The following is a 17,078-nucleotide window of genomic DNA, read 5'->3' on the forward strand; positions in this document are numbered from 1 at the left end:
CACGGGAGTTCGGTGGTGTGGCTGAAAGTAATGGAATTTCCAGTTATGAAGAGAGGGTCAAGGATGTGTCCCGCTGAGTGCGTGGGTTCAGTCACGATCTGGCAAAGTCCAATGTTGTGGAGGTTGCCTAGGAGAGATGCGGTTTTGGGGTCTAGTTGGTTGTCGAGGTGGAAGTTGAGGTCACCCAGCAGGGTGCAGTTGGTGGATGCGATGGCATGCGGAGAGATGATGTCCGTGATGGAGTACTCTAATTAGATGTAGTTAAAATAATATTTGCTGCTAACATAAAGCTCCTTAGTAAGCACAATGCACTTTATAGTAGTTTATAAATGGATAATAGTAAAAGGATCTCAATTGTAATATCTGCTGCTAATATATGTTACTTTAGAAAGATGTTGCTAAAATATTTTTTGCGGTTAGTAAAAGGTATTATTGTAAGCATAATGCTTTTTTTTTTTTCATTAAACATGAAATGATAATAGTGAAATAATTGCAAATTACAATAACTGCTGCTAATATATGTTGTTTTATTTTGTTGCATTTTAAATGGTAATTATTGGAAGTATAATGCACTCTACTGATTATAAAGCTTTTTAATTACTGTTTTATGTAAAGGTTTTAACGTTAGGTTGAAAAAATTGTTAATTATTAATTTACAAGTAGTAGTTCTTTTCAAAGGTGTTTTTATTTTATTTTTGTGTGTGTGCACATGATTGTAATGATTTTAATTAATTAACAAATAAATTACTACTCTACTCTAAAAAGAGTAGCAAAAAGGTCCGCGGGGTCCAGGGGGTGAGTAGATGAGCGTTCCCCGGAGGGTGGTGGTAGGGCTGGCCTGTATTTTGAAGTTCGGGTGTTCCATCAGACCTGTTGGCTCATCTGGGAGTGTGCTCAGTCGGAGGGTGTATTTGTGGATGATGGCGATTACTCCTCTCGGGCGGGTGGGGCGGTCTTTCCTGGAGATCTTGTATCCTTGGGGAATGGCGATGGCGATGTCCGGTCCCAAGGTGGGTTGGTCCAGGTTTCGGTGAGGAATGCTACTTCTGGGGTGGTGCTGTCGAGGAGGTCCCAGATTTCGGTGGCGTGTTTGTGGAGTGATCTGATGTTGAGGAGGATGCATTGCAGGGTCTTTGGTTCGGGTGTGTTCTTGCAGTCGGGTTGTGCTGGGTCTGTGTTCCTGGCGGTGCTGTAGGTGTGCCGGCAGCAGTGACAGCTGAAGGGTCCATGGGTGTCGGCTGGTGATGCTAGCCTGCAGTTGTTGTTGCTGCCTTTGTTGAGTGCGTGGAGTGCTGCTGGGTCGTAGCGTTGGCGGGATGGAGGTCCAGGGTTTCTGGCGCTGATCGCGGTCGGGTCGCGGATGGGCGCAGATGGGCTTGCCTTAGGCATGCCTTCATTAAGTTGGGGAGGGGAGGGAAAGAGCAGCAGGGAGGCGGGGATGGCGGGAAATGGTGAGCCGGAGGTGGGCGGGGCCTGGGAAGCACGAGGAAAACCAAGAGAGCAAAAGAAAATTACAAGGGAGGCAGCAGGAAGAAACTAAGCCAAACACAACAACAAAAGTACCCTAACGGCAAGACAGCAATACCCTAAAGGCAAGACAGGGATATCTTACCCCATGCAGGGAAAAAAAACAGGGCAAGCACGGAGAGTGGGTCGAGAGCAATCTCGAACCCTGCTCTGCTGGCTCTAAGGCGGTGACGGCCAGGCAGAGCTGCGTGGAGGAAAAGCGGTTCCCAGGCCAGAGCGGTTCCCAGGCCAGAAGGTATGGGCACTTGCTCTTTAGGGCCTACCCTAGGGGTGTCTTCTATGTAATAAAAGGGATGTGTTAGCCCTGAAAGGGGATTATTTTGCTAAACTGCTCTTTGGCTGCAGTGGCAGGCCTAAGATTTGTTTTATGGGGCTACTTATGTGGGTAGCACAATAAGTGCTGCAGGCTCACTAGCAGCATTTAATGGACCAGTTCTGGGCATGTGGTATGCTACTTTACTAGGGACTCATAAGTAAATAAAATATTGCAATCAAGTGCGAGCCAATTTTATCATGTTTTAGGGAGTAAGCAGAACCCTTTAGCACTAGTTAGCAGTGGTTTAGTGCACAGTGTCTTTAGGCCAACAAAAAAACATTCAGCAAAATAGGAGGGAAGAAGGCAAAACGTTTGAGGAAGACCACTCTAAGGCTGACAGGTTGAACAGCAGTTGCCATTCTCTCATCAGGCTTCAGTGAAAGGAACTGCAATAACCAAATGTGCTCTGGCCCTAATTGTTACAGGAACTTAGCTGATTACAAACAAGAAGATCTTTTATATGACAAACATCATTTACACTTTGGCATAGATATAGAAGAAGTTATTATGCCTTCTACCTGGATACAATACTGTTCTGGAAGTAGGTTCTCCTGATATCAAACTTAAGTTTAGACAATAGAGAACAATTTGGATGTAACAGTGCTCCATTGGGGAATGGCTAAACTGTGTTGATATCACAACTTCTGGAAATATATAACTTCTGGACGTGATATATCACATTTATTGTCCAAGTGAAAAATAATTTGAGGGGAAATATTTGAAAGCATATGTATGATAACAGATGAGGCTCTACAACAGGAAAGAAAAACCCATTGTTTACCGATCTAGGCCTACAAAGATTACAATTGAAAAGTAAGGTACTTCAATCTTAAGAGCTTTTAAAAAAATGGGTTTGAATACCACAAAAAACACCAAATGAGGATTTTATCTATCATTCTTCAGTATCACGAAAGACAACTACTTTTAAAAATAATAGGTTCATCATTCAGAAAATTTCTAAATGTTGATGTGGAGTCATCCTACAGCTATTAACTTCAGGGGCATCTTTTAACAATATGTGTTTCTACAGCCACTGACTCAACAGGTACCCATAGTTATGTCCTGTGTTAATGTGGTCACCAGCAAAGGAGAGCAGTAACACCAGTTCTTACCAGCATCAATCAGCAATACCTCTAGAGTTCACCAGAGGTCCCTACAGCAGAAATGTCTTTTTTCACTATGTCGTCAAGACACCAGGTCTTAAAAACAACAAAGGCTGCCAGTAAATCAGCTTGCTTCTTGATGGTGATGTAGAGTGAAAACAAGGCTGTTGACTTCACAAGGACATCTTATCAAAACATGTACTACTGAAGCTTTCTTATGAGTTCACAGGGACGTCTAGAAACAGCCTAACAGCACAACAGTAGAAGTAACTGTAAAAGTGTGCAGTGACACTGGCTGTTACTAGAGGTCACTTTTGAGTCAGCAACAGGGTTGCAGTACTTCTAGCTGGCCCCAGATTACCGTTTGCCCCAATGGACCATGGCTGTATTGCATAGCAATGACGCCTGACAACACTGAAAGTAAATGGACCTAGACAGTATTGAACATCATGGGCCCGGGTAGTCATCGATATTAATGGCTCTTGGCGGTAGGGAACCCAATTGTCCCTGGAAATGTTGAATATCAGTGGATCATGGGAGTACTGAAGATTAATTGTCCGAGGCAATAAAGAACATCAGTGACCCTTGACAGAACTGAACAGCAATAGTTTCTTGCAATATTGAACATCATTGGTGCCAGGCAATAAAAAACATCAGCGACACCCAGCAGTGACAAACATCAATGGCTCCAAGCCCCACATTGCCATCAGAGTGAAAACAGACCTTAAATTTAGATTTCAACTTTACCTACGTGTCCCTTACTGTACAAATGCAGGACTACATAAAAGTTGGAGGCACTCTACTGTCTTTTCCTGTCAGGCCTGGTGTTCCTGGTGGGGGCAGGGATGAGTCCATTCCTGGCAGGTCCCCAACAGATTGCCCTACACATGAGAGGTCCACTGGACTAACTGGCATGCCCCCGGCAGTAGTCTGAGAGGGCTCTGTCAGGGCTGCGAGGGCCATGTGAATGCTCAAGACAGGAGCCACCTGCTTCAGAACTCTGCATGTGTGCAGTGTTACACAATGTCCAGGACGCTGAGCATGCTATCGTTTTCCCTTTGATAGGGTACACCAATATGCTTGCAAACAGGGCAGACGGTGTTGAAGTCATCTGGCCATTTTGGTAGAAATTATAAGCAGTGCATGGCGAGGCGCACACACATTTGTGGACTAAGATCTAGCTTTCTGCCAAATTTAGTGGAATTTCGTCCAACAGCTTTTGCGGTATCCTGGCTTAAAGAAGTCTGTGGTAAATGCATGGGGATTTCGTGTTTTGTGACCTGTTTCCTTGGCCCCCGCTTGACGGATCTCCCTAAAACTTTCCATGCACAAACTAGCCAAAAAGGAGCACTTTTTGGGAACGTTTTGTGGAGATTTAACAAACAGTGGCAAACTTATTAGCAACATAAAAAAACCTTTTTCTATGGAACAGCTTACCTAACTATAATTACCCAGTGGTGACTGCCACTAGGTTATATATATACAGGAGCGGTCAGTGCAGGTAAGAGTGGTGGGCGGGATTGGGGGATTCGACAGACGATGTCAAGGGAAAATTAAATTAATAACTAATTTTCCCAGGACATCTGTCGAATTCCCTCCCCACCCTGCCCCACCACCCTCGCTCTTACCTGCATGGGCCGCGCCTTACACTCAAAACAACCAAAGGTTCCAGGGTCGTTATAGTTATGCAAAGATTTCACTCGGACAAAACCAGTGAAATTCATCAGTGATTTGGTAAACTAAAAATCCCAGCTTTCACTTTGAACCCACAAGGGTGTCCGTGAGGGGGACGTGTTTATTGGATCAGCTAATGGAACTGTGGTTGTCAACAGAGCAAGGAGAATGTTGTCACCTGTGATCAAGGTCTTATCCGACCGAAACGCGTCAGGACTGCAGATGGAGAAATAAAGCATTACCTTGTCCATTTTGGGAGTGTGGTGTTTTCTTTTTAATGGGAGAGACCTTTCCTTGATATTGAGCGGTGTGCTCCTGCCACTTTTCCACACCACCATCAAGGGGCCTGTTTACCCATTAGGACTACCTTGGAGTTTGCTGTGAAGCGATAAAGGGTAATGGTGCTGCCGTGGATTACAGCGCTATGGGTCCGTGCAGCCTATTGGAATAGGACTGCAAATGGAATGAATGGCTGCTACCTATAACATTTTAATAATCAGCTGCTTTGACACAAAAATTACACTGCCAACTGGGGCTTTACTAAACTGTTTGGCGAACTACAAATCTCAGCTTGCACTTTGAACCCACAAGGGTGCATGTATTATTTAGACAGCTAATGGACCTGTGGTTGTCATCAGAGCAAGAAGATTGTTGTCACTTGTGATCAAGGTCTTTTCCGACTGAAACGTGTCAGGACTGTGCAGCTGCAGGTGGAGAAATAAAGCATCACCATGTCCATTTCTGGGAGTGCGATTATTTCTATTCCTTGGGAGAGAAGTTTTCTTGAGATATATATATATATATATTCACTGAAAAAACCATAGGTTTCACACATGTTATAGTTAGCGGAAATTTTACTGATAAAAAACCAATGAAATTGCCCCGTTATAGTTAGTGCTGGCAACTATAACTCACGCGACCGCAATCCTCTGCTGATGCTAATACTGTATTTAGACACTTATTTGCCCATGTCTTCTTCCATACATTTTTAGCTATACATATATTACAAATATTTTTTTTTATAAAGACACATATGTCATCAGCAGAAGATTGCGGTCGCGTGAGTTATAGTTGCCAGCACTAACTATAACGGGGCAATTTCATTGGTTTTTTATCAGTAAAATTTCCGCTAACTATAACATGTGTGAAACCTATGGTTTTTTCAGTGAATTTGCAAGGTTTTTTAAATGCTAAGTTACTTTACGCCATTCGTGGCGTGCGCGCCCACTTAACGCAGTTCGTTCCGTGCGCGCACGGTGCGCTTCGCGCACCGTGCGCGCACAGTGAGCACGCGGTGCGCTTCGCGCACCGCGCACCCACTTTACGCAGTTAGTGCCGTGCCCACGTTACGCTAGATGGGCCATGTACGCACGATGCGCTTCGCGCACCGTGCGCACATGGAGGACATATTATGCGCTTCCTTGTGATAGGTAATCTGTTGAAATTTTTTTGGGAATTTCTGAGCTCTGATAAGCCATGCACAAATGGTGGCCTTCGCCCACCATTTGCACACGGGGTGGAGAAAGTGTGGATTTTTTTTTTTTATAATTTTTTACCGTACGCTTACGGTAAGCGTACGGTAAGCGTACCCCGCGAAATTGCCGAAAAAAAAATAATGCCGTTTTTGCTCTTGGGGGATGTTTGGGGACTCCCTCAACATGACTATGTGAGAGGGAGTTGTCAAAACATCCCCGTAACATGTTTTTGGCGATCATGTTTGATACATAACACTCAGTGCGAGAGAGAAAATGGCGGCCGCCGCTTCCTGGTTTCTGCCGATTCGAATGTTTACTAAGATCTAAGAGCCAATCAGAATCGCGCTCGCGCACGCCACCGTACGCTTACGGTAAGCGTACGGTAAGCGTACCGTAAGCGGGCTCAGATATATATATTGATTTAAAGGCTATTTTCTCAGAATCTACTGAACAGATTTACACCAAACCTACAAAAGGCACTTCCTTGACCTAGGGACTACCTCTCTGCCAAATTTCTAGTAATTCTGTTCAGCCGTTCGGGCTGTAGCTCGTTCTAAAGGTCCTATGGAAAAATGCATGGGAAAAACGCGTTTTGGGACCCCCCTTTTATCTCAGCCCCCGCTTGACGAATCCCCCCGAGACTTTCAGGGTAGGAGCGGAGCGTAGCGCCCCACCTATTTTGAGAAATTCGCGAGGATTCGTCGACCGGCGCCAAAGTTATTCAAAATAGAATGTTGAGGTTTTCCTATGGAAACGTGGTCCTAACTATAACTACCTACTGGCGACCGCCAGTAGGTAATATATATATATATATATATATATATATATATATATATATATATATATATATATATATATATATATATATTACCTAATGGCGGTCGCCAGTAGGTAGATATAGTTAGGACCTATTTTCCATAGGAAATCCGCAACATTCTATTTGGAATAACGTTGGCGCCGATTGATGAATCTTCGCGAAACTTTCCAAACTTTTGGCCAGCTCTGGTCCGCTCCTATCCTGAAAATGTCATGGTGATTCGCCAAGCGGGGGCCGAGAAAAAAGGGGGGTCCCAAAACACGTTTTCCCCATGCATTTTCCCATAGGACCTGTTGACGTAGCTACAGCCCGAACTGCTGAACAGAATTACACCAAATTTGGCAAAGAGGTAGTCCTCAGTTCAGACTCGTGCCTTTTGCTTAAATGGTGTAAATCCGTTCAGTAGTTCCTGAGAAAATTTGAGTTAAAAAGATAGATATATCTATGTCCTCGGAAGATCCACGCACCATCCCCGCACCCAGCGCGCACCCTGCCGTGCACGAGCTGTATTCTAATTGGCTGTCAACACTCCAGATCAGGAAGTGTTGGCAGCCATCTTGTGCCTCGGTAGAACCGAGGCACAAGAAACCTAAAAAACAAACGCGAAAAACGTGACAAGGGGGCAGGGTAGAAACACCCTGACCCCCTAGGCCTGCTCAGGGGGTCCCACAAGGTCCCCCAGGGCCAAAAAAAGATTTTTTTTTTTTTTTAAATCGGCAAGACTTGCGCACCCAGTGCAAATTTCGGCCGAAAATTTAAAAAAAATTCAGCGCAGGCTCCCGCTTAATATTCTAATTTGCCCCCGGGGGCCAAATCCTGGGGGCATAATTAAAAAAAAGAAAGTGTGGGGGGGTCCCAATCCCCCCACACTGCCCCGGGGACTGCCACCCCCGGGGCTTCGTTATCATAGGTAGGGGGGGCTCGCAGCCCTCCCAGTCCCGGGGACCGCCACCCCCGGGGCTTAAAACGATTTGATGTGGGGGGGCTCTCAGGCCCCCCCGGGCTTGGGGACCGCCACCCCCCGGGGCAACTAGTACATGTTGGAGGGGGGCCGTGCAGCCCCCCTCCTGGAGCCTTGTATTGGCCCTGGGGACCGCCATCCCCCAGGGCCAGCTCCTGCAGTGTCCCGGGGTGCCCACCCCCGGGACACTGCTGTTTGCAATGGCAGGGCGGGAGCCTCGCGGCTCCCACCCTGCCATTGCAAACTGCTTTGCTTCATTGAGATCAGTGATGTCATTTGAGATGTCATGAATGATGTAATATGTGACATCATCAGCAGTGGATTGCGGGCGCGCGAGATGTAGTTAGTACAACTAACTATATCGGAGGAATTTCAATGGTTTTGTTCGAGTGAAATATCCAGCTAACTATAACACCCCAAAAACCTATTGTTTTTTCAGTGAATTTCTAAGGTTTTTGAAATGCTAATTCCTAACTATATCAGGCCTGAAACTGATGATTTTTTCAGTGAATATATATATATGTATATATATTACTATATATATTATCTACTGGCGGTCGCCAGTAGACAGTTATAGTTAGGACCGTGTTTCCATAGGAAATCCGCAACATTCTATTTTGAATAACTTTGGCGCCAATTGACGAATCCTCGCGAAATTTTCAAAATAGGTGGGGCGCTCCGCTCCTTCCCTGAAAGTCTCGGGGGGATTCGTCAAGCGGGGGCTGAGAAAAAGGGGGGGTCCCAAAACGCGTTTTCCCCATGCTTTTTTCCATAGGACCTTTAGTCCAAGCTGCAGCCCGAACGGCTGAACAGAATTACTTGAAATTTGGCAGAGAGGTAGTCCTCAGGTCAGGGATGTGCCTTTTGCAGGTCTGGTGTAAATCTGTTCAGTATTTCCTGAGAAAATAGCATTTAAATCAATATATATATCTATAGGCGCGCTCCGAGCGCGTACCGTAAACTTACCGTACGCGCACGCTGCCGTGCGCGAGCGCGAGCGCGATTCTGATTGGTTGTTAGATCTTAGTAAACATTCGAATCGGTCGAAACCAGGAAGTGTCGGCCGCCATTTTGTCTCTCGCAGTCTGAGGGGGTGAAAAACAAAGGTGGATAACGTGAAAAGGGGGCAGGCTGGACAGTTCCTGACCCCCCTAGCCTTGGTCAGGGGGTCCCAGAAGGACCCCCAAGGGCAAAAATGTATTTTAATTTTTTTACGAAAAAGCGCAGAGTGCGCGTAGCGTACGCGCACGGTAGAAACGGAAAAATTCCACGAACCACGTAACGTGGGCGCGCGGTGCGCGAAGTGCACCGTGCGCCCACAGCGCTCGCACGGTGAAAAAACTTAAAATAAATAAATAAATAAATAAATACATAACTTAGCATTTAAAAAAACGTACAAATTCACTGAAAAAACCATAGGTTTCACACACGTTATAGTTAGGAATTAGCATTTAAAAAACCTTGCAAATTCACTTAAAAAACCATAGGTTTCACACATGTTATAGTTAGCTGGGCATTTCACTCGTGAAAAACCATTGAAATTTCCACATTATAGTTAGTGCAGGCAACTATAACTCACGCGACCGCAATCCTCTGTTGATGCTAATACTGTATTTAGACACTTATTTACCCATGTCTTCTTCCATTAATGTTTAGCTATACATATATTACAAATATTTTTTTTTCAGAAAAAAACATATGTCATCAGTGATGTAATATCTGACGTCATCAGCAGAGGATTGCGGTCGCGTGAGTTAACTATAACGTGGAAATTTCAATGGTTTTTCACGAGTGAAATGCCCAGCTAACTATAACATGTGTGAAACCTATGGTTTTTTAAGTGAATATATATATTACTATATATATTGGTAGGTGGGTAGTAAGGCAGGCAGGCAGGCAGATAGGTAGGTGGAAGGATGGATGGATGGATGGATGGATGGATGGATGGATGGATGGACGGACCGTTCAATAGATAGATAGATAGATAGATAGATAGATAGATAGATAGATAGATAGATAGATAGATAGATAGATAGATAGATAGATAGATAGATAGATATGTTTCATCTGCAGCCCAATTTGTGCCCCCCCAAGAATTCTCCTCCGTAGTAGCCACTGTGCACATATATTAACTCGAAATATGTCAGTGGCAGAGAATATTTTGCTGATAACAAACTTTGGGAACACTGCAGTAATTGCCTCTCTGTGGTTCTGGCCTCTGTTATGAGCAAAACATGAATGAACTCAGCGACATTTCGTGTTAATGTATGCGCTGAAGACGTCAAAGAGAAGCGCCTCGACCCCTTCAGCACAGGCGCAGTGCAGAAAATTGCTTCATGATACTGCCCCAGATGTTTAGAAGAATTCATGTTGCAGACTCGGAGCATCTATAAAGATGATTTCACGTGTTCTCTATCCTCGTCTAACGAGAAACAGCACTGCAGTATATAAACATATAGAGCTTTAATTTAAATTATTCTATCGCGGTCTTTACCCTGGTGTAAAACGGCCGTGGCCTTTTCATCGGATGCAGGACTGAGTGGAAAGAACTCAGATGGTAGATATTTTGAAATATGTTGCTACAGTTCACAGAGAAGTCCAGATCCATAAAGGAGTGACTGTGTGTGCCACCCCTGCAGACCTCTCTGAAACTCTAGCTTCAATAAAGCCGACCACACTGCGCTGCAATCAAAGGAGCCCGCCTGGCAGAGCAGTTCCAATCACTCAGGCCATTAATAGGGCCTTTCTGTCCTTAACAAGGCAAAATGTGAGTCCAACAGGAAATGAAGGAGCCCAGCCACGTCAGGAAGTTGAGTCAAGTGGCCTAGCCATCTGAATGTGTTTTCAATCCAAGTTCTCCGACAGAAATTGCACCAAGTATGAGACCGAGCTGCTGCAGGCAGGATGATTTCCGTGAGCTGCGCGTGGATAACGAGGGCTTCCATCAGCAAAAAAAACGACCAATGCGCTGGCAACGCGCTTTGATGCGTTTAAGGCAGCATGCCATATGCTTTACATTAAAAAAAAAACATATTTTCCACTCGGCGACCCCTCATTTTAGTAAAGGCATCCACTCTGCTGTAGGGCGCGTCCCGCCAGTGGTTAATTTGCAAACAAAAGTGTCAGGACTCGCTTCAGGAGGCAGCTGGCACCAGCCCATTTCTCTTGTTAGCCGTCTAAAACAGAACCAAGTACTAACCACGAAAGTGGGTTGACGATGTGGCGTAACGGCCGGAGCTGCCGACTTCAGCGCTGGGGAACCAGGTTCGAGTTTTGGCGTCGGATTAACATCCTGAGATTCTGGACAAATCCTTAACTGGTGCTCACGAAAAGCGCTGGTGTTGATGATAAACTGCTGGTGCTGAGCACCGGAAACCACCAGGCTCAAATTAAGCACTGACTCCCGCCCCCTACTGCAGTCTTGGACTCCACATGAGTGAGGCTCAGTAAAACAGATTTCCAATCGGGGGCTGTATGATCACATAAAGCCAGCACCGTGAGCGCTAAGTTTGGGTTCTTCCATAGTTTTGGGCTCAATGGCGTGGCAAGCAGTTGAAGAGCAGGAGCTGCAGTACTTTCCTCCAAAAGATAATGGTAAATAGTTGCTTGCCATGGGAACTTGCTGCAGGAATTGTAGCAGCATTTGTTGGCATATCTAAAGTAGAGAACAGAACATGACAATAACAAACATAAAGCAAACTTATGACAAATTTGAAAATATATACAGGGCGCACAACAAAAGAGTCAAGACGAAATGCAGTACAACAAAATATCACACAACAAATATACACAAACGTTCTTGTCACACATCACAGCCTCCAGAATCCTGTTTTTATAATATGGTTGGCAAAAAGAAGTTTAAAGGTAGCACTGCCTTATCTTACCATCAAGGACATGAAATAGGGCCAGAAAAAGTATTTTGGGGCAGATTTACAAGCCCCTTGCGACACTTTTGCGCCACCATTGTGTCACTTTTGTGACGCAGCGGTGGTGGAAACAATGCACCACTTTGTGTCACATTTACAACGTGACACATCTAGAGAGACACAGCACAATAGGTATAGGCCTTTCTAAGCATTGCTGGAGTTGCATCATGCCTGCGGCACAACTCCAGCAATGCGTGGCCTTTGTGCCTACAAATGCATGACGCATATATCAATCCTTACGCCATGGTGCACCACATTGTAAATGCGACGCATCCATGGTGGCACAAGGTTTTTTTTGCGAGAGACACAAGTAAACTGACAAATCTATGCCATGTTTCAGAGATGCGTCAGTTTCTTGTAAACCTGTCTCTTTGTGATTGAGCCCGAGGATTGTTTTGATAGACGGAGAACTAGAAGGGAGTTAGGTACTCTTAATGATTCCATGTCAGGTACTCTTAATGGTTCTATATCAGGAACGGAGGCTTCGGATTATGCTACTCTTTCTTTGCTTAAGTAAAGAAAGAGAAGCATAACCCTTTCCTCCGGGTCTGTTATAGAATTGAAAATTCTTGACAAGATAGTTTTTTTAGTTCCACCTCATTTCCCCATAATTTTTTCTCTAAATTTGATTGAACATGGGATGATTTAGGCGTGATTGGGTACGAGATAAGTTAGGGGTTTTCAAACAAATGGGAAATCAGAGTTGGGGTAAAACTTGAGACTGAGGGCCTCATTACAACTTTGGTGATCTGGGAGTGGGCTGCCACACCAGTGCCCTGCTCCCAGACCGCCAAAGTCGACCCCTGCCCGCCTGCCAGATTACAAGTTTCCTCGTTGTCTGGTCGGTGGAGCAGTGTCCCATTGCAGTGCCTATTGAAAAGGTACCACGATGGGAGCACCTAAGGCAGTTCCTGCATGGCATGGACTGTGTAATCCATGTCATACAGGAAAGGGGGTGCATGCAGACAAAGGGGCAAACCATAACCCCGCCCGCATGCATCTCCGTGCACAGGGGCAACAAGGGGTCTTTTCCCACCGCAAGCCTTTTCATGGTGGGCTCACCGCCATGAAAAGGCTGACGGTGGGGAAACTCATAATATGCATGGCAGTGCCGCAGCGGCACCGCCATGCATATTGCTTCCCCAGATCACAGCGCCACCACCAGGGATCACGGATCCCTGGCGGTTGCGGTGGTCCCAAAGTGCTCCGACCGCCGTACTCGTGATATGGTGGTCGGACCACTGGTGTGGCAGTCCCCGACCACCACTACACCACCACCACGGGTTCGTGGTCAATCGGACGTCTGAACTCATAATCAGGCCCTAATTGAGGTCTCAATGTATTAAAATGGATGGTTCAACAGACAGAATTGATGGCTTCATGCTATAGTAAAAGATATCTTGACTACAGCTGTGAGGCTTAAAATGCTGTTTATTGGAATGCTCAGCTACAAAAGGGGCACTAATTATGTCGGATTTTAATATGCATTTGTTTTACATTTGAGGATGAAACTGGGAGGAATCAATGGCATACTTTAATATGGTTTAATTTTCTTTTTAGTTTTGTCAGCATAAAGAACAACATAATGTTACTTCAGCGTCTCAAGGCCCGTTGTTTTCCGGGACACTGTGCAGTGGACTGTTTATGAACTCCCCTCTCCCCCAACCCCTGACCTGGTAGACATAAAAACAATCTCCTGTCTGTCACAAGGAGAAGCTACCTTATAGTGCAGCCCCTAAGTGGGAGGAGGGGTGAGTCTCAGGTAATCAGAGAAGTCATAGGTATTTGGGCAGGTGAAATTCTATTGTCAGCAGCGTCAAGAATGAGCCCCATAGCCCCTTAGATTAGGGAACAATGCGCCCTGATTAGAGAGAGTGAGGGTGATACGTTCCATCCCCATTAGGTGCCACAAATGGTGTAACCAACTCCGGTGTGTGTGAACTTGCAAGGTACCCCAGTGAGATAGAATAATTTGTAATGCCGCCCTCAATGCCAGTCCTATCTGTCTGCCCACCAGGACATAAGGGGAAAGGTGAGAGTGTTGGGGAGACCTAGAACAATATATAAGCTGGGAATCTGGGCATGTCTGTGTCAAAGTAAGTGTCAATGTCCTTAAGCACTTGTGTCCAATAGGCCGTGAGTTTTGGGCATTCCCACAGAATGTTTAGGAGGATACCAGGGGACCCTCATTGATGCCAGCACTTTGGGGGCCTGGACGGATTACACTTGTGCAGTCGTTTGGGTGTATAGTACCAGTAAGTGACAATTTTTGTGGCTGTTTCAATGCTTGCCATGTTATGGGCAGTGTGCCGTGCCCGGTAGTAAATATCCCCCCATTCTTTCTGTATGAGGACTCTGCCTATTTCTAATTCCCAGTGCATCTGGCTCGTAGATTTAGGAGCCTCCAGAGTTGGGCCTATTAATCGATATAATTCTGTAACCAAATCTTTATCAGATGTCTTAGAAAGTAGCCAGTGTTCAAAGGGAGTGAGTTGCCGCTCAGCTCCGGTGCGTACAGTGGGGTGCGTCATGCAGTGACTATTCTAAGTGTAACGCCAGCGTTCCGACTCCGGAAGTGCGAATGTTTTACGCAGGCACTCGAATGGAACTGGGCCCTCTAGATTGAATAGGTGGCCAACGGATCTACAGCCCGCCTGGTTCCAGAAGTGGAAAGTGGGGTCTTGTAGACCCGGGCTAAAGTCTGGATTTTTGAGTATAGGTGTTAACGGAGAGGTAAAGGATGTTAGGCCTCCTCTTACTGCCAGTCTATCCCAAAAGGCCAGCGATGCATTAGTGATAGGAGAAAGATACAGGGCTTTAGGCGTGTTCTCCTAGGCAGAATAGAAATACACCACAGGACCCGTCCCACCAGTGTCCTATCCATTTACAGTCAGCGTTTCTCTGATTCTGCTCGCAACCCTTCCACAAAGACCCTGGGTTGGGAGGCTTTATAGTAGCGGTGGAGGTCTGGGAGTCCCAGGCCTCTCTCAATTAGAGGTCTCTGCGTAGACACGGCTGTTTATCCGCCCACACAAATCCATTTAGCTCCTGCTGGAGAGACCGCAGCATCCCATGGGAGAGGGGGGGCTGCAGAGAGTGGTGCCTGAAAGAGGAACTAGACCCTAGGTAGAATCGTCATTATGATTGCTGAAATTCGCCCAAGCCAGGATAATGAATGAGCCCGCCACCGACGTAGGTCAGAATTAATCTGCTGGGACAGGGTCCGGTAGTTGAGAGCTACTGTGTCTTGTATGGGTAATTTGAGGCCTAGGTAAGGAATAGATGTCTGGGACAAATGGAGTGGTAAGGTTCGCCGGAGGGCATCTAAGGTGTGTGGCTGGAGAGTCAGATTTGAAGGGCCTGTGATTTGTGAATATTTATCTTGAAGCCTGCTGCCAGGCCAAAGGCCTCCAGCTTGCCGAAGAAGGCAGGTGGAGAGTTCTTCCAGAGATATCATAACGTAATTGGCGTATAAGCACATAGTGTGTTGCTCACCTCCGAATTGGATCCCTGTTATCTGAGGGTTAGTGTGGACTCTATGAGTCATAGGGTCTATGTAAAGGGCGAACAACAGGGGTGATAGCGGGCACCTCTGTCTAGTTCCCCTGCCAATGTGGAATGTAGCGGAGGAGCATCCATTGACTCGGACCACTGCTTTAGGTTGGGTGTAGCTGTTAAGTATCCATCGAGTGAAATGATCTTGCAGGCCGAAGTAAACCAGGGTGACCGCTAAATAGGGCCAGTGTACCCTGTCAAATGCTTTCTCAGCATTGACAGCCAGGAGCATTTTCTCCTGGTCGAATCTCTCGGATTTATCTCTAAGTGAGGGATTCTTCCAGTATTGTCACTGCACTGTCATTGGGGCACAAATCCGGCCTGATCTGGGTCAATGAGGTCCGGAAGCGGAGGGTTGAGACGGGCAGCTAAGATGCCCGTAAAGAGCTTAAGGTCCGTATTAAGGAGAGAGATGGGTCTGAATGAAGAGCAGTGAGTTTTGTCCTTTCCAGTCTTTGGGATTACCATGATTGCTGCCCTAAGCAGAGAGAGGGAAGCGAGGTGGAGTCTCCAACCGCGTTAAACAACATGTGCAAAAATTTGGCAGAAAACCTTATAAAAGGAGGCTGGAAAGCCATCCGGGCTCAGAGATTTTGATGGTTTTAGGCGGTATATGCAAGAAATCACCTCTTTTGATTTGAATCTGTTGATCTAGCTCAGATGCCTGGTCAGCCGTCAGGGTGGTAGTAACAACGTCTTTGAGGTATGTTGTTACCCCCTCAGGGTATAGGTCCTGCGCTGTATGGAGAGTCTGGTAGTAATCGCGGAAAGATTTTACGATGTGTGCGTCGTCAGTCCATTCCCGACCCACAGCATCTACTATCTTTTGAACTCCCTTCTCTTGGCATTGAATACGCAGCCGGTTGGCTAAGAGGACTGTGTCAATACCCGCCAGTTGGGCTCAGGGCATCTCAAGTTGCCTCCAGACCCTGGGGCCCCTGTTCTCTTGTGTATCCGCTCAAGTTCTAGGATTTGGCAAGTCAGGTGTTCTCTTTTATCCTGCGGAGCTTATTGTCTGCAGATGCTATGGCAAGAAATTCCCCTCTAAGGGTGGCTTTCAGGGCTTCCCAGAAAGTAGAAATTGAAACCTGAGGGGTGTCATTAACCGTCAGGTAGTTAGTGATTGTCTTGGTAATCTGGGCAATAACCTCTGGACTTTGTAGTAACATGTCCCTAAGTCGCCAGATCTGCGAGGATGGGCCTGGGAGCTGGCACTGCAAGAGTCACTCTCACAGCTGAGTGATCAGATAGGGAACGAGGTTTGATTTCCGCCCACTGAACTGCGGAGGCCACCCCAGAATTGCCCAAGAGATAGCCGAGTCTGGCATAGGTCTTGTGCGCATGGGAGTAGAATGTATAGTCCAGGGAGTGTGGGTGTTTGGATCTCCAGATGTCCGTTAGACCTATGTCTGTCAACCAAGTTAACCTTATTGGGTAGAGCGGCCTTGCTTGGCTGTGGGGTGGGCTGAGCGGTTGAGATCATTGTTAAGCACTAAATTTAGATCTCCTCCCAACAATACCAGCCTGTCTTGCAGGCCCATTGCCTCTGTCACCACCCTGCGTAGACAGGGTTCTTGTCCCTCGTTGGTCGAATTTAGGCATACTTAATTAAATGAATTGTGACATGGTACATTTAGAAAACAAAGGTGACTCAGTAGTGAAAGGAAAATCAGATTAAGGGAAGTAACTGACTAAACGAAATTGATATTTATCAATGAAATCAC

This window comes from Triturus cristatus, chromosome 2_2, assembly GCF_964204655.1.
Source record: "Triturus cristatus chromosome 2_2, aTriCri1.1, whole genome shotgun sequence".
NCBI lineage: Eukaryota > Metazoa > Chordata > Amphibia > Caudata > Salamandridae > Triturus > Triturus cristatus.